We start from the raw sequence: 16,676 nt of genomic DNA, 5'->3' as shown, positions 1-16,676 counted from the left end.
GATTACCTTAAAGGAAGCCGATTCTTGCATTGTTCCATAGGATGAAGCCTCGATGAAAGCTGAAAAGAAGATTGCAGAAGGTATTGGCTTGACAAACTCCAGACAAAAGTTGGTAAAGATGGACGATTCTTCGGAATGCGGTTGGAAACTAGTGCAGGAATACACTACCAATCCCTTGGCAGAGGATTCAGACGACGATAGGAATATTTTCCTTGCCCAGACTTGCGCAGAAAGGAAAATAAAAGCAGGGAAAAATGGAGGATCAAGGTTGACCCATACAGTAAACCCGCTGGAAACTACGACAAGCAGAAGAGGAAGAAGCCAGGAATTTGCTTTGTTTTAAGCCTGGTCATTGGCAAAATGAACGCCCTGAGAAGAGGACACCTAAGTACAAATTTAGTTGGTAACAATAATAATAATTCAATTGGCTCTAACTGTTACAGTCAGTATCAGGCTTTGGGCAGAAACGGAGTTAAAGAAAGTTTATGCAGTACGGCTAAGCATAACGATAAGGAGGTAATTTTAAAGGAACAGCTAAATAAAACACCAGGGGGCTATTAGACTGCTATGCTCAAATGGAAAGAAGCAGGTGCTAGTGACTACATTTTGAGGTTAATAAATGAAGGGTACAACATACCATTTAAGGTTCTTCTAGTAACTTGTTGTTTAGAAAATAATATGTCAGCATTAGATAACCCTGTTTTTGTAAGCATGGAGATAAATAAACTATTGGAGAAAGGATGCGTAGCAAAGGTCTCTATTGTACCTCTTCAGTATGGTAATCCACTAACTGTTTCATATAGCAGGTCATGTAAGCCTAGGTTAGTGTTGGGCTGCAGACATATCAATGAAAATATACACCAGTTCAAATTCAAGTTCGAAGACGTATCAGTGGCAAGACACTTCTTCAGAAAGAGAGATTAAATTAGATTCGATCTAAAGAGCGCCTATCATCATGTTGAAATTTTTCCAGAGCATAGGCTGGTTCGAGAAGGGGGAAAAAGGGTTCTTCATTTATAATGTCTTGCCTTTTGGTATATCTAGCGATGGTCATATTAACCAAGTTGACTAAGAGAATTGGTTAAGTACTGGAGGTTACAAGGTTTTAAAATAATCATGTACCTAGACGACGGATTATGGGGAAATAAAGATTTCGTTTCAGCTTCCAAGGCAAGTTTTTATGTAAGGCAGTTTACTAGATTTTGGGCTTCTGATAGCAGAAGAGAAATGCCTATGGTCACCAGTGCTGAACTTAGATTGGGACACGAGAATTTGTGTGCTGCGAATAGCAGAGGGCAGAGTAGCTAGGCTGTTACAGACATTAAGCAAAACTATTAAAACATAGGAGGAGTAAGTTTTTGTGTAACTGCAGATTTCTAGCCGGTATTGTAGGTAAAATAATAAATATCAATGACGCCGTTAGTGGGGTCCATGTGTCGGTTGAAAACCAGACGGCTGTATCACTGTATTTTATTAATGGTTAGTTGGAACGCTCTAGTGTTTTTAGATGTAAATGCTGTACATGAGCTGCATTTTTGGCTATCCAATGTTGAACAATTGAATGACAGATGAGCTAATCTACAGGAATCTGTGGCTTGTGAATACTTTGTATATTCTGATGCTTTGGAAATTGGCTCACGTGGATATTTGATCCCTGCTGCAACTGAGTCTGTCTGTGACATGGGTTATGAGGTAGCAGAGGTGTGGTCTTGAAGGTTCCCAGTGATAATTTTGTCATGGCTACCAGTAGTTGGACTAACATCGAGAAGGTCAAAAGTTCCAAATGGAGGGAACTTGAAGGAGTAAGTAGCATGTTAAAAACTTCAGCAAGTATTTTAAAGAGCAGCACAGTTATGGTGAAGACCGATAATAAATACGTAGTTATCATTGTCAGATACGGTAGCAGAAAAAGCTTGTAAGGACAGCGTCACCAACATCAACTGATAGTTTATTCAAACATGCGTGGGAATATATTACAGGGTGCGGATGGAAAGGTAGCATGGCGTAGGCGCCAATTCAGCTTGAACTTCCCGCCAAAATATATGTTTTCTCACATGAACAAATACACGAATTGCAAGTAAACAGAAACATGTAATGAAATAATACATATGTCAAATTGTAGCTCTGAGGGAGCGGAATACATATATATAGGAAGCCACGGTGTGGCGAAAGGAGAATTTAAATAAATAGACAATTGGTGAATTTCTGGTCAATGGAGGGAGCGGTGTCCTTACAAGTACTCCCCCCCCCCCGACATTGGGCAGCGTAGAGGGCTGATGATTAATCTTCGTATCTTTTTGGGCGTCGGAGATTTCCTCTTGTTTTTGAACAGAGGGGCGCGTCGGCGTAAGGATCTCTTCCTCTCGTCGTCGTTTGTTGATTTTTCTTTCATTGGGCGCCTTGTTTTGAGGTGGCACCCTGGATCTGCCAGGTCCGGCAGAGGCAGTGTCGCTCCCTTCGAGAAACGCTGGTTTCACGCGGTCTATTGAGACCCAGTCTTCTTGGCCATGCACGTCGAGAAGGAAGGCTTTTGTCATCTTCTTAATTACTCGGTAGGGGCCTTGACAAGGTCTGGTTAGTGGTTGTCGATGGGCGTCGACACGGACGAAAATGTACCCGCAGTCATCCAGGTTCTTTGGCTTGAAATGCTTAGTTCTGTCCTGGTAAGTTTTGAGACATGGCTTGAATTTCCTGGCGATGTCCCTAAGATGATCCAGCTGCGTGTCGTCGGTTGATGTGGGAAAGAATTCGCCAGGAACTGCGAGCGCCTCCCCGTAAACTTTTCGGCGGGCGAAGGCTCGCCATCTGCGCGAGGGGCGGTGCGAAGGCCGAGAAGTACCCAAGGAAGTCGTGATTTCCAGTCCCCGTCGGTGCAGCTCGCCATCAGGGACGCCTTCAGGGCGCGATGAGTACGTTCGACCATGCCGTTTGCCGCGGGGTTGTATGCCGTGGTGCTGTGGAGTGTCGTCCCCATCAGGTTTGCCAGAGGGAGCCATATTTCTGAGAGGAAAGCAGGGCCTCTGTCTGTCGTGATGTCTGTCGTCAGGAACGCCAAATCTGCTCACCCAGCTTGACAAAAGGGCTTCGGCGCATGCTTGAGTCGTAGCTTCGGTCATCGGCGATGCCTCCAACCACCTCGTGGAGCGATCAATGATCGTAAGCAGGTAGCGAGCAGATCCGGAAGGGGGCAATGGTCCCACGACGTCGATGTGTATGTGACCGAAACGTCTTTTTGGTTGGGGAAAATCACCTACCCCCGATTCGGTGTGACGGCTGATTTTGCTTGATTGGCAGTTGATGCATGTCTTCGCCCATTCCCGGGCGTCCTTTTGATTCCTGGCCAGACGAACTTTTCAGACAGAAGGCGAGCGGTGGTGCGTCCTGAGGGGTGTGAAAGTCCATGGATGATGTCGAATATTTTTCTTCTGCAGGAGGCCGGTATCCAGGGGCGTGGGCGGCCGGTGCTGGTGTCGCAGAGGATAGTTACTCCTGCTGGTCCGAGGGGAATCGCAGTTATCTTGAGTGCGGATGGCCCCGTCAGGTGATCCTGTGCTTCTTGGTCGGTGCGCTGTTCGGATGCGAGATTGGCGTAATCGATTCCCGGGTGGATTGCGTCGATTTCAATCTTTGAAAGGGCGTCCGCGACTGGGTTTTTCTTTCCTGGAACGTAGCGTATGGTGCACTCAAATTCGGCGATTGTTGCGAGATGACGTTGTCGGGAGGACCATGCGTCTGTTGATTTTGTGAAAGTGTGTACGAGGGGTTGATTGTCCGTCGCGATTGTGAAGGGTGTGCCCTCCAGGATGTGCCTGAAGTGGCGGACGGCGAGGTAGACGGCGAGGAGTTCCCTATCGAAGGTGCTGTATCTTGTTTCGGCGGGTTTCAATTTCTTGCTGAAGAATGCCAGCGGTCGAGGAGAACCATCGACGAGTTGTTCCAGCACAGCCCCCCAGGCGACGTTGCTGGCGTCGGTCGTCAGTCGCAGGGGCGTGTTGTCGTTGAAATAAGCCAGGGTGGTGGCTTTTGCGAGGTCATCCTTCGTCCGGGTGAATGCCTGTTGTTGGGGAAAAGCCCACTCAAGTTTTTTTGCTTTCCCTTTCAGGACGTCGTCGAGGGGTGTTAAGGTCTGTGCGACGTTGGGGATGAAGCACCTGTAGTAATTGACCATCCGCAGGAACTCCTGAAGTTGGCGGGTGGTTGTAGGTATCGGGAACCTTTTGATGGCGTCAACCTTGGTTGTCATGGGTTTTACCCTGCACGAGGATACGCGGTGACCAAGAAAGTCCACTCCTTCCGCGCCGAACGTGCACTTGTCAAAACGTACGACCAGGCCGTTCTCCTGTAGGCGTTTGAGGACGGTGCAGGCGTGCCTCCGGTGTTCCTCCTTGGTTTTCGAGAATATCAGGATGTCGTCGACGTAGCAGACGCAGAATGGTAGGTCGCCCAGAATGCTATTCATTAGTCGTTGGAAGGTCGCCCCGGCATTGCGTAGACCGAAGGTTGAGTATGCGAAGGTATAGGATCCGAACGGCGTCACAATGGCAGTTTTCGGAATGTCCTCCGGAAATACAGGGACCTGGAAGTAAGACCTGAGAAAGTCCACCTTGGTGAAATATTTCGCGCCGTGCAATGCATTCGTTAGGTCTTGCATGTTGGGCAGAGAGTAGTAATCGGGCGTCGTGATGAGGTTTAGGCACCTGTAGTCGCCGCAAGGTCTCCAGGACCCGTCAGGCTTTTTTACCATGTGTAGGGGAGATGCCCAGGGGCTCGATGCTTTCTTACAAATACCCATGCGTTCCATATCCTCAAAGGCGCGTTTGGCATCCTTCAGTTTCTGGGGCGGGAGGCGGCAGAATTTGGCATGAGTAAGAGGACCTGTCGTCGTGATGTGGTGGTAGATCCCGTGCTTGGAGGGGGAACCTGGCGAGTGTCGGAGCTCGAGCTTGAAAACGTCAGGAAATTCTTGTAGGAGGTCGGCGTAGGGGTGCATCATTACGGCGGATACGGACATTGTTGCTGGGCCGTCTTCTAGGGCGCGGGACTGGCAGGTTCCCGTGTCGATGAGACGTTTGTTAGCAACGTCGACAAGGAGTCCATGGTGAGCGAGGAAATCCACACCGAGGAGGGGGCGATTGACGTCAGCGATGGCGAAGGGCCAAGAATACGAACGGCCCATGATAGATATTTTCAGGGTCCTGGTCCCATAACACCGTATGGGAGATCCGTTGGCGGCGACGAGTGAGGGAACGTTTTTGTTGGGACCACGGTCTAGGTCGGACTGGGACGGTGGGAACGTTGACTGCATTGCGCCGGTGTCTACCATGAGTCTACGGTTGGAAACGGTATCGAGGATATAGAAACCATTCTTGTTTTGGTTTCCTGCGGCTGCGATGGTGGTAGGTGGATTCTTCTGGCGTCACCTGCTAGGGAAACTGCATGGTACTCTACATTTCTTGGCGTTGCTGCCAAACTGTTGGTGGTAGAAGCACCATGCTGGGATACTCCTAGGGTTCGGTCGTGTCGGTTGCGGCGGTTTCTTTCTTACTAGAGCGTTGACCTCATCGTCCTCAGGGGCCACTGCTGAGGAGTCTATGGAAGAGCAGCTGCTGAAGGAGGAGAACGAAGACGATACTGATGATGCTCCGAGGCGAAATGCTTTGGAGGCCTCGTGGAGCTTCTGAGCCTTCGACAGGAGTTCGTTCATCGGAAGCGTGTCGGCGTCTGTCAATTGGGCCCTTACGTCCTGTGGTAGGCGTCAAAGGAAGATCTCGCGAGATAGGCTAATTTCACGCCGTCGGCCGTTGCTGTCTGTTTCGGGGAGCATAAGCAGGCCGGTTAACTCGTCCCACGCCTCGACAGGAGAGGTGTCACCCATGGGCTTGCCGGCGAGGTCCAGGACTTTCTGTGCCCTTGCTGAAACGGAGAGGGAGTAGATACTGATGAGTTTCGTTCTCAAGTCGTCGTATGAAACTTGGCCGGCCTGGGCGTCGAGCCATGGGGAAATCTTCTCGAATACCTCTCCCGGGATGGAGGTGAGAACAATGTCGGCCTTGGCGCAGGAGTCGCTGAGTCTAGCGACTCGGAAGAGTACGTCTGCTCTCAGGAACCAGGAAGCGGTGTTGTGTTGAGAAAAGGGCGGCAGTTTGACTTTGGGCGTGGAGGCGAGGCCGCTGGGCGCGATGGGTGTGTTGCTTCCACCATTGGGGTCAGACGACGAGTCGGCGAAGAGGTGGGAAATTGATATGTCGGTTAAGCTCATCCTACTGCCTTACATGCACCGAGGTGTAGGAGAACCAAAGGCTGAAGCTCACGCCTAAGGTAACTGAGTAAAGAGAAGGTAGCACGGCCGTAATAAGTCCGTTAATGGCAAAGCCAAAACCGCTGATGCTACTTCAACTCCAGGGTCACCAGTTGTAAGGACAGTGACACAAGCGTCACAAACATCAACTGATAGTTTATTCAAACATGCGTGGGAATATATTACAGGGTGCGGACGGAAAGGTAGCATGGCGTAGGCGCCAATTCAGCTTGAACTTCCCGCCAAAATATATGTGTTTTCTCACATGAACAAATACACGAATTGCAAGTAAACAGAAACATATAATGAAATAATGCATATGTTAAATTGTAGCTCTGAGGGAGCGGAATACATATATATAGGAAGCCACGGTGTGGCGAAAGGTGAATTTAAATAAATAGACAATTTGTTGAATTTCTGGACGACGGAGGGAGCGGTGTCCTTACAAGCTAATTATTATTATTATCAATTGCTAAGTTACAACGCTAGTTGGAAAAGCACAATGCTATAAGCCCAGGGGCTCCAACAGGGAAAATAGCCCAGTGAGGAAAGGAAACAAGGAAAAATAAATATTTTAAGAATAACATTAAAATAAACATCTATATAAACTATAAAAACCTTAACAAAACAAGAGGAAGAGAAATTAGATAGAATAGTGTGTTCTCAAGCAAGAGAACTCTAACCCAAGACAGTGGAAGACCATGGTACAGAGGCTATGGTACTACCCAAGACTAGAGAACAATGGTTTGATTTTGGAGTGTCCTTCTCCTAGAAGAGCTGCCTACCATAGCTAAAGAGTCTCTTCTACCCTTACCAAGAGGAAAGTAGCCACTGAACAATTACAGTGCAGTAGTTAACCCCTTGGGTGAAGAGGAATTGTTTGGTAATCTTAGTGTTATCAGGTGTATGAAGACAGAGGAGAATCTGTAAAGAATAGGCCAGACTATTCGGTGTATGTGTAGGCAAAGGGAAAGTTAACCGTAACCAGAGAGAAGGATCCAATGTAGTACAGTAGTCTGGCCAGTCAAAAGACCCCATGACTCTCTAGCGGTAGTATCTCAACGGGTGGCTGGTGCCATTTGCAGGAAAAAGCTTCATAGATGTATAATTTTTGCGTATCAAAGAATATCACCTTGTTAACGCAATCACCCAGAAGTTACAACAAGATAGCAGACAGTCTGATTCGTTACAGTGATTGCGACGACTGAGTGTATTAATCTCAGAGTGTATAATAGCGTAACAGTTGAATGGGGGTGAGCACACAGTAGACAGGTTCTCTACAGATCACAATACTAAGTGTAAAAGATTTAATTCAAAATTGTGGTGTACCCGAAGCGATAGATGCTTTTGCTCAAAATTGGCATGGGGAAATAAATTGGTTAGTACCACCGCCGAGTTGCATTACGAGCGGGGAGAGAAAAATATGCACAGAGAGTGCTGACAAAGGTCTCTCCTTGGTGCTGGCTGCACTTTAGTTGTTCCTTTGTTGGTAACGGCATCATCTTGGGCATTATTGCACGAAAAAAAAGCAAAATTGAAACAATCGTTAAAGTGTATAAGGCATCTGACAGATGAATATCTCATTGATCCTGGTAAGAGAAATAATAGAGAGTTCAGTAAAAAAAGAAAAAAAAATTTGATTTAGTTGCATTTTAAATTGAATTTTGAACTTTATTTTAACAGGAATAAGCCAGGGGCAGTTTTTGATTGACGGTATCGACGAGAAAACGGATTTTGAGCGAAGCAAAAAATCTATTTTTGAGTGAGATAGCCATGACGTCCTGATGGAAGGTTCCTTCAGTAGCTTCCTTGGGCATATTTAACAACAGTGGATATTCCCAGAGAATTAAACTAAAGGTTATCACAGAATTCTAACTTCTGGTGTGAGTACCCTAAAGGTTTCCCTCTAGGATATCGTATATCAACAGGGGACGTATGTATTAACACGCCACATAGCTATCTGCACCCCATATAGAGTTAACACTTCCATATGGAAAGGTGGCTGAGTAACTGAGGAGCCGTTCCACAGTTACACTCATCCGTGGCTGCTTTTGGTACTCGAGACATAAACAAACGGGCGCCATTGCTAAATGACATCACGTCCGTCCTCATCCTGAGCCCAGCTTCTGCTAATCTCCATGATACAGCAGGTCAGGGCAGGGCCTGAAAGGCTGAACTAGAATAGACGGGAGGGTCCATCAGGACGTCATGGCTATCTCACCCAAAAATAGATTTTTCGCTTCGCTCAAAATCCGTTTTTTGGGCTCAAGCCATGACGTCCTGATGGAAGTGTACCAGAGAATTAATGTATCGTGGAATTTTTCCCCTTTTTTAATGCAAGTGCCAAGGGCTTCGAATAGAGGTATATAACATGTCCTTACCAGAGATTCTATAATGAACTAGCTTCCTGCCCCCCTGGCAGGGAAGTCCTGGTGGACAATAGGAACATCTCGAAGCGATCATTGAAGAGCTACTCACCCTGCGGAGAATTTGTGCCGGACTCGTAGACAAGACTTAAGGTTAATATTCAGGTAGGAATATTATCAAGAATAGGTAAGTAAATAACATTTACTACACTCCCTGGAGGAGAGATCAATCTAGTCTCGGAGGCAGGACAAAAGTTAATATTCGAATAGGAATATTATCAAGGCATGAGTGAGCATATAACATAATTACATATATTATTCTTCTCATTATCTAGAGAAAAAGGGGGTAAATGAAACTATAACAATCGTATATTTCTTGATAAAGAGTAGGAGCGGAGAGAGACGCAAATGGAATAAAATAGACATTTTATTTCAAAGATTGCAGATCATTATGGTAGTAATTACAATAATGAATATAGAGTTTATTTACAATAATAAAAGAATAATATACATAGAAAATAAAGACTTCAATCTTGAATCTGAAAAGAAATTTTACTTTTTAGAAACACAAGATCCAGAGGAACGTCAGTCTTTTTCAAAGAAAACACATCATGCACTAGGGCATGTGGCACTCATGTAAAGTCTATGACATTTCACCTTGGTAAGAACAGTCTATTAGAAACACTAAGTGTCCATGAAATCACTATGTATCACAAAAGGGTCAACACAGGCACCCGTAGAGTTAAAGTCCAAGGTAACTCACTGTTCTATGCAGAGTTAAACAGCAGGTTTCATAACCCTACCTGCGGCTACCACGAAATGCTTAACTTCGTGCACTTGTTTTGCGTAGTGCTTGAAGAAAACGCGCGATGATTTCCAGCCTGTGAAGCTCTTGAGGATTTCGAAATCCATACTCTGGAAGAAGTTCAGAGAATACGTGACTTTTCTAGGATCATGACCTGCGGGTGTACTGTCAGGATCCGCTCTGCGAATGAAGTAGGTGATTTTCGCTCTTAGTTGTTTCAGTGACAGGTCGCTACCCGATGTTTCTCCTTTGAAGAGTTGTCCTCCACCGAAGTCTGAAGTTCTTCGAAGATAGACCTTAAGACTCTCCACTGGGAATAGAGAGACATCTTCCTTCAGGGGGCAGATTCTCCAAGGGCCCCATCTCTTGGTGGGTAGTTCATTCTTAGCAAGAAACGTCGGATCAGGGAAGAGGGTAAGCTCTCCTGTATCTGCGAACAGGATATGACCCTCTTCTCTTGATAATGCCACTATTTCACTGACTCGGGCTCCCGAGGCGAGAGCAAAAAGGAAAATAACTTTTTGAGTCAAGTCTTTCAGAGGGCACGAATCGTTGTCCAGGTTAGAGGCAAAATGGAGCACCTTGTCCAGGGACCAGGAGATCGGTTTTGGTGGAGGTGCTGGGCGTAGTCTAGCGCATGCCTTTGGTAGTTTATTGAAGATATCACTGGACAAATCAATCTGGAAGGCGTACAGGAGTGGTCTAGTCAAAGCCGATTTCCAGGTGGAAATCATGTTGGTCGCTAAGCCTTGTTCATGAAGGTGAATGAAGAAGGACATACAAAAATCAATGGTGATTTCCGCAGGATATTTTGCCTTGATGAAAGAGACCCACTTTCTCTAGGAAGATTCGTATTGCCGTCTTGTAAATTCAGTCTTGTATTCCTCGAGGAAGTCTAAGCTTTTCTTCGAGATTCCAAATCTTTTCTTTGCGGCTAAGAAGAGAAAATCATGAGATGAAGGTCCCTGACTTTCAATGATGAAGCGAAGACAGTCGACTTCTGTACTTGTTGAGAGAGAACTGGGCGCAGAAGGGGGATCAGCGTGGGCTGCAGCTCCAGGACCAGAGGGTACCAATTGCTCCGGGGCCACTTGGGAGCCACTAGGGCCGCTGTCCCTTTGAAGGTTCTCAGTTTGGAGAGGACTTTCAGTAGAAGGTTGGGAGGAGGGAACAGGTATATCCTGGACCATCTGTTCCAATCCAGTGACATGGCATCCACTGCTTCTGCCTTGGGGTCCTCGTACGGGGCCACATATCGAGGAAGTTGATTGTTGTCGCTCATCGCGAAGAGATCGATCTGAAGTTCCGGGACTTGGTGAGATGAAGAAGAATGACCTTGCGTCTAGAGACCATTCCGACTCTATTGGGCTTGTCCTCGATAGAGCGTCCGCCGTCACGTTGCGGAATCCTTGTAGGTGAACTGCAGACAGGTGCCATTTCTTCTTTTCTGCCAAACAAAAGATCGGAAGAAGTACCTGATTTATCTGGGCGATCTCGAGCCCTAACGATTGAGACATCTGACTACCACCGAGTTGTCCAGAATCAGACGAATGTGGATCGAGGGAGGCGGGGAGAGTTTCTTCAGGGTGAGAAGAACCGCCATGGCCTCCAAGATGTTGATGTGAAACGTCTTGAATAGGGGAGACCATGTTCCTTGAACCTGTCGTTGGTGGGAGTGACCTCCGCAACCCTCCAGTGAAGCGTCCGTGTGGATGTTGATCAATGGAGGCGGGTGTTGAAGAGGAATGGACCTTTTCAGGGCCTTTGCTTCTGACCACGGCTTTAAAAGTAAGCGAAGTCTGTTTGGAAGCCGTCTCTTGAGGTCTCTTCGAGCGATGGATGCGAAACGTCTCCAGACTCCCGCGGCATCCTTTAGCTGTGCACGAAGCACCGGGTTTGTCACAGAGGCGAACTGTAGAGAGCCGAGAACTTGTTCCTGCTGACGTCTTGAGATCCGTTTGGATTTTAGAAGCCTTCTGACAGACCCTGCTATTTCCTTCCTTTTTTTCTGTGGGATGGAAAGGCGGTGTGACTGAAGATCCCAATGGATTCCCAACCATTGGAACTTCTGAGCTGGAGAGAAGCGAGATTTCTAGGTGTTTATCTTGAAGCCCAGATGCTCTAGGAACTGGGTGACTTTGTTGCAGGCTCTTACACAATCTTCGGGCGATGTCGCCCAGACTAACCAGTCGTCTAGGTAGGCCATCACTTGGACGCCCTGAAGACGGAGCTGTTGGACAATTGCGTCTGCCAGCTTGGTGAAGATCCGTGGAGCCACGTTGAGCCCGAAGGGCATGGCCCTGAAGGCATAACTTTTCCTTTGGAGTCGAAATCCTAGGTAGGAGGAAGCGTAATGATTCATTGGAATGTGCCAGTAGGCATCCACCAGGTCTATGGAGACCGTGTAGGCCCTTTGAGGCAGAAGGGTCCTTATTTGTTGCAGAGTCAGCATCTTGAATTTGTTGTTCGCAATGAACTTGTTGAGAGGGGATGAGTCTAGAATGACTCTGAGATTGTCGGAGTCTTTCTTGGGAACGCAAAATAGTCTCTCTTGGAACCTGGTTGACTTCACCCTCCTGATCACCTTCTTGTTCAAGAGTTCCAGGACATATTCTTCCAGGAGGGGGTTGACTGTTGGAAGAATTGCTGGAAGGTTGGGGGTGGTTGAGTCCAGCTCCAGCCCAGTCCCTTCTTGACGATGCTGTGTGCCCAGGGATCGAAGGTCCAATGATCCTGGAATTGGCGGAGTCTTCCTCCCACCAGAAGCACTTCATTGCTTCTGGTGTCCCGAGGGTTTGCCACCTCGGCCGCTAGCTCCCCTTCCTCCTCTGCCTCTGGAGGGACGGCGAGAAGAATCTCTGCCGGAGCCTCTGCCTGAGCCCCTACCTCAGGGACGAAAGGTAGTTGAATGTTGCTCATATGCAGGGGTGAAGACCGGCGACTGCGACACCACCGATTGGCGGACCAACTGAAAGGTCTGTTGCGGCTGCGTAGCCACTTGGGGAGTAGCGGGACCCGGAAACTGTCGTCTCTGTTGACGTTGCTGGGGTTTTGGCTTCGAAGTCTTCCTCTTAGGCTGAGGGCCATCATCCTAAGAGAACTTCCTCTTGTGGGACATGCCCCACTTATGGAGAAGGTTCCTATTCTCCGTGGCAGCTTTGCCCACAATCTCTTTCACCAAGGTAGATGGGAAGAGATACTTGCCCCAGATATTGGAGGAAATCAGCCTCCGTGGTTCGTGTTTCACTGTCGCGTTAGCAAACACGAATTCACGACAGGCTCTGCGAGCCCTAGTGAAGCTATATAGGTCCTTGGTTACAGTCGCCAAGTGTGACTTAGCTAGGACCATATAAAAGTCCGGGACTCTAGTATCTCCGGCCATGAGCTCAAGCTGTACCTGGTGGGACAGCGACGCGGCAAGTCTCTCCGTATCCTGTTCCCTACGAAGGAGGTGATCATTCAGTCTTGGGAGGTTCTCATTAAATTGATGACCGGCTATGTCAGGCTCTAGTTCCCTACGGTGAAGTTCGACTGGATGTCTTTCCAGTGCCTATCATCGGGGGGAAGAGTAATGGAGAAGGGTCTGCACTCCTCCAGTGCAGGGCAAGGTTTCCCTTCTTCCACAGAAGAAGAATTTGGCGCAACGAAGGTTGGATGCTTCTTACTAAGCGCCGGCATCTTGGAGTTAGTGAAACCACTACTCTTCACTGCCTGAGCTAACATAGCTTGGCCCTTCGCGAGATCGAACACAATAACTTCCTTTGGTTCGGTCTCCTCCTTTGAGACTAGTTCGGACCTGAGCCGGACATAACAGTCCAGATAAGCCTCGAAATTTGGGAAGAACTCCACTTCTTCCAGCAATATAGAGCCAACCCTTTCACTAATGTAAATTTTGCCAGTTGTAATTGGCATATGCTCGGCGTATCTCCATGGGTTAGCTTCCGAGCAGGTAGGGAGGTCCTTAACCGAAATCCTTTTCGGTTGCTTGAAGCTGACGAGAGTCGTGCGGAATTGCTCCTGAGATTCTCGTAGCTTCTTTTCCATGAGGGCTTCAAGCATCTTGAAGACCTCTTGAGTGACCGATGGAAGAGGGTCCGGGGTGGCAGAAGTCGAAGGAACAAGTTCCCCGGACGGTGAAGGAGTTGTTGGGGGAGCAGGAGCGACCTCGGTCTCCGAAACAAGGTATTCCACCTGATCTTCTTCATAGTCGAGTTCCTCGCCCATGAAGTTTCTCTCCGTCCCTTCCGACACTTCCGACATACGTTCCACGTTGTCGGAATCAAGATGGCACTCACGTATCGACTGAGCCATGACGACATCAGGTTCCACCACGATCTGGACGGCGGGGATCTGATCACGGGGGACCACTGAGTCTTTCGATGCTTTTGGGAAAAGCAAGGACCTCAAGTCTTCGTTGGGAAGATACGGTCCAATGGCGTTCTTCTGGAAGCCACGCACCCATTTGCGTAGCTTCTCCCTAGCAATGTCCCTTGCCTCCACAGTTCTGCGGGTCCCAATACTTCAAGTTGCCTTTCTTGGCGACGCAGGGGGCATGGGTCCGGCACGACTTGTGCCCGTAGAAGTCCGGGCGCTTCACCCCGCAGAAGTTACTCTCGCACTTCATATACTCCTCCTGTAAAAGAAAGAGATCATGAGTACATGGAAGGCATAAGAATGACTTACATTACTCTAAAATTAAGGATAACTTAATCTAAAATTAAGAATAACTTAATTATAAAAACATTTTAATGCTTCAGATTAATGAGCGAGAAGGAAGTAGATAGACACATACTTGTGAATCCCGCCCAGCCGGTTACCGTAACCTTATCTGTAGACAATTCTTTGTGCCCGAAGGTCACAATGAGGGAAATCCATATGGATGAGCCAAGCTAGGCTTCTAACAGAAATTGTCTGCAGAGTGTAATAGGGTCTGAGACCACTCAGATCCCTTGGGGAGAAGGGGTATAGGATAAACCCCTTATTAAATGTAGGTTCCGGCAATCGACTGCACTAAGATACACAGAGTATGCTGGAATATTGTAATGTGCAAACAAACAGCATAGCCACAATCTTGGATGGTAAGACAAAACCTATATGTAAGTGGCCAAGCCATCTGCCTGCAGTATATTGACTGTCGGCATGTTGCCGGCAGCCATGGAAGGGGTGCATGTCCCTTAACGTCTCATGAGGGTGCCGGCAGACTGACGGTACACCGGAAGCCGGTCCTGCAGGGTGGAAGGCATCAAGACAGACACACTGAGTATCTATAAGGATAATACCATAGTGGCGACCGCCGGCACAGCGGCGGGTCGTCGGCAGGGGGCGGCAGCTCCGGCAGCCGAAGGCTGACGGCATGGTGAGCCTTGGATCAATTCATAAGATATATATGTATATTGTCGTATACCTAGATTGCCGGCAATCAATGCCGGCATGCGGGTGGCCGACTCCGGAAGTTGGCCGGCTGTTACTAGGTAAAACGAAGGGTGGGACGTCGGCTTAAACACGGAAGGCTGACGTCTTAAGGGGGGGGAGGCATCTTATGAAAGAATGTCACCTGAGGTAGTGGCGGTTATCGCCGGCAGTAGAGGCGGCAGGGGACCGGCACCAGGATAGAAAAAGAGAAAGGTAAGGAGGGATGGAAGGAGTAAGATCCTATACCCCTCCGGCATCCCTCCGGAGAGAGTGCACTCATGATAGGAGTGGATACTCCTAACATCCGGCGGCAGGGAGCCGGCAGGTGGCCGGGTGCCTGTGGTAACCCAAGGGAGGGATAGAGGGCACTCAAAGAGGGGGGAAATCCCCCGCCGGCAGGGACGCCGCCAGAAACCACCCCCATAGAACGCTATGAAGGGTATGTGTACCAGAGTGGCCAGCCAGCAGGAGAACAATGTTAGCCCTACCACTCCACCCAAGGGAGGAGATGTAGGACTAAGGACAGAGGTGTGTAGGCAAGCCTACACCAAAGGATAGGTGGGGAGGGAGAAGAATGGGTCTTTCTAAAGAGGAGACTCTGCATGAGAACGGCCACCAGGGTAAGGGAGAACGCTCCCTAACCTAGGCTAGGTAGCCCAGATCGAGAACGGTACTAATGTACCGTCTCAAACTATAATAAGGCAGGGTCAACCCCCAGAGCTTAACGTAGAGTAGGTGGACTAACTCCTATGCTAGGAAAGCTCGAAAGACACATCGCTAGTTGCAGGGAGGAAGGAGTAACCCAACCAGGTGCAACTGAGGAAGGGCAGGGCCCTTTCTTATCTCAGGCACGACCCTAAGGGAGGGTCATTCCCTTAGGGTACGCAGAGAAGCGATAAATACTCTGGTTGTAGACGAGATTCCCCTATATAGAAGGGGAAGCAAGTCTACCAGAGGGAATGCCCGCAGGCAGGGGGAATAGGGAACATATAAGGGTTCCTACATTAGGTTAGGAGGGGATGACACACAATCAACACTGTCCCTTATATGGTCCCCGAAGGCGAAAACACTTACATCACAGTAAATAGTATGTTTAATAATGCCACAATATTCATAACTTAACATAGGAACACTGGTATATATCATGCATGAAAACAAGCACTAGGCTGTCCAGCCTAGGGGCTAAGCTAGCGATGTAGTATGGGGTCGAACAGCGACCGAGTCTGATGAGCGCTCAAACACGATATAAGGATTCCCTAGCTATGAAGACTAAATAACTAATAATATCAATTAGTTAAATGACCAGAGAGGGCTGTTCTGGCTAACTAAATAAAGCATGCAACATGAACAGCGACGCCATACAATGGCGCGTCCGGTGTCGGCACAGCTCTGCCACAAAACACAATATTTTACGAAAAGTAGAAGTTACTTTACGGCTAGAGCTTATTTAAACAATACTGGGACCTGGTACTCAACTTTCCAGAAGAAGGCGAGGCTGAAGGTAGCGACATAATGGCGATGTAAGCTGATAAAGAAAGCACTTGGAAAAATCCAACTTAGCAAAGAAGCTACAGGCAAAAGGATGAGGACGGACGTGACGTCATTTAACAATGGCGCCCGTTTGTTTACGTCTCGAGTACCAAAAGCAGCCACGGATGAGTGTAACTGTGGAACGGCTCCTCAGTTACTCAACCACCTTTCCATATCGAAGTGTTAACTCTATATGGGGTGCAGATAGCTATGTGGCGTGTTAATACATACGTCCCCTGTTGATATACGATATCCTAGAGGGAAA

At 48.0% G+C, this 16,676-nt stretch overlaps 1 protein-coding gene and 1 long non-coding RNA gene across 2 annotated transcripts in view; one reads left to right on the top strand and one right to left on the bottom strand.

The window, feature by feature from the left end:
• Positions 1 to 16,676, top strand: part of LOC137628791 (tachykinin-like peptides receptor 86C) — a 178,965-nt gene that overhangs the window by 31,735 nt on the left and 130,554 nt on the right. The window lies entirely within an intron of this gene.
• LOC137628794 (uncharacterized) overlaps positions 1 to 16,676 on the bottom strand; it is a 184,772-nt gene that overhangs the window by 43,206 nt on the left and 124,890 nt on the right. The gene's annotated exons all lie outside the window — the stretch shown is intronic.

Source organism: Palaemon carinicauda, chromosome 36, assembly GCF_036898095.1.
Source record: "Palaemon carinicauda isolate YSFRI2023 chromosome 36, ASM3689809v2, whole genome shotgun sequence".
Classification (NCBI taxonomy): Eukaryota; Metazoa; Arthropoda; class Malacostraca; order Decapoda; family Palaemonidae; genus Palaemon; species Palaemon carinicauda.
This window is presented reverse-complemented; position numbering and strand designations above follow the sequence as displayed.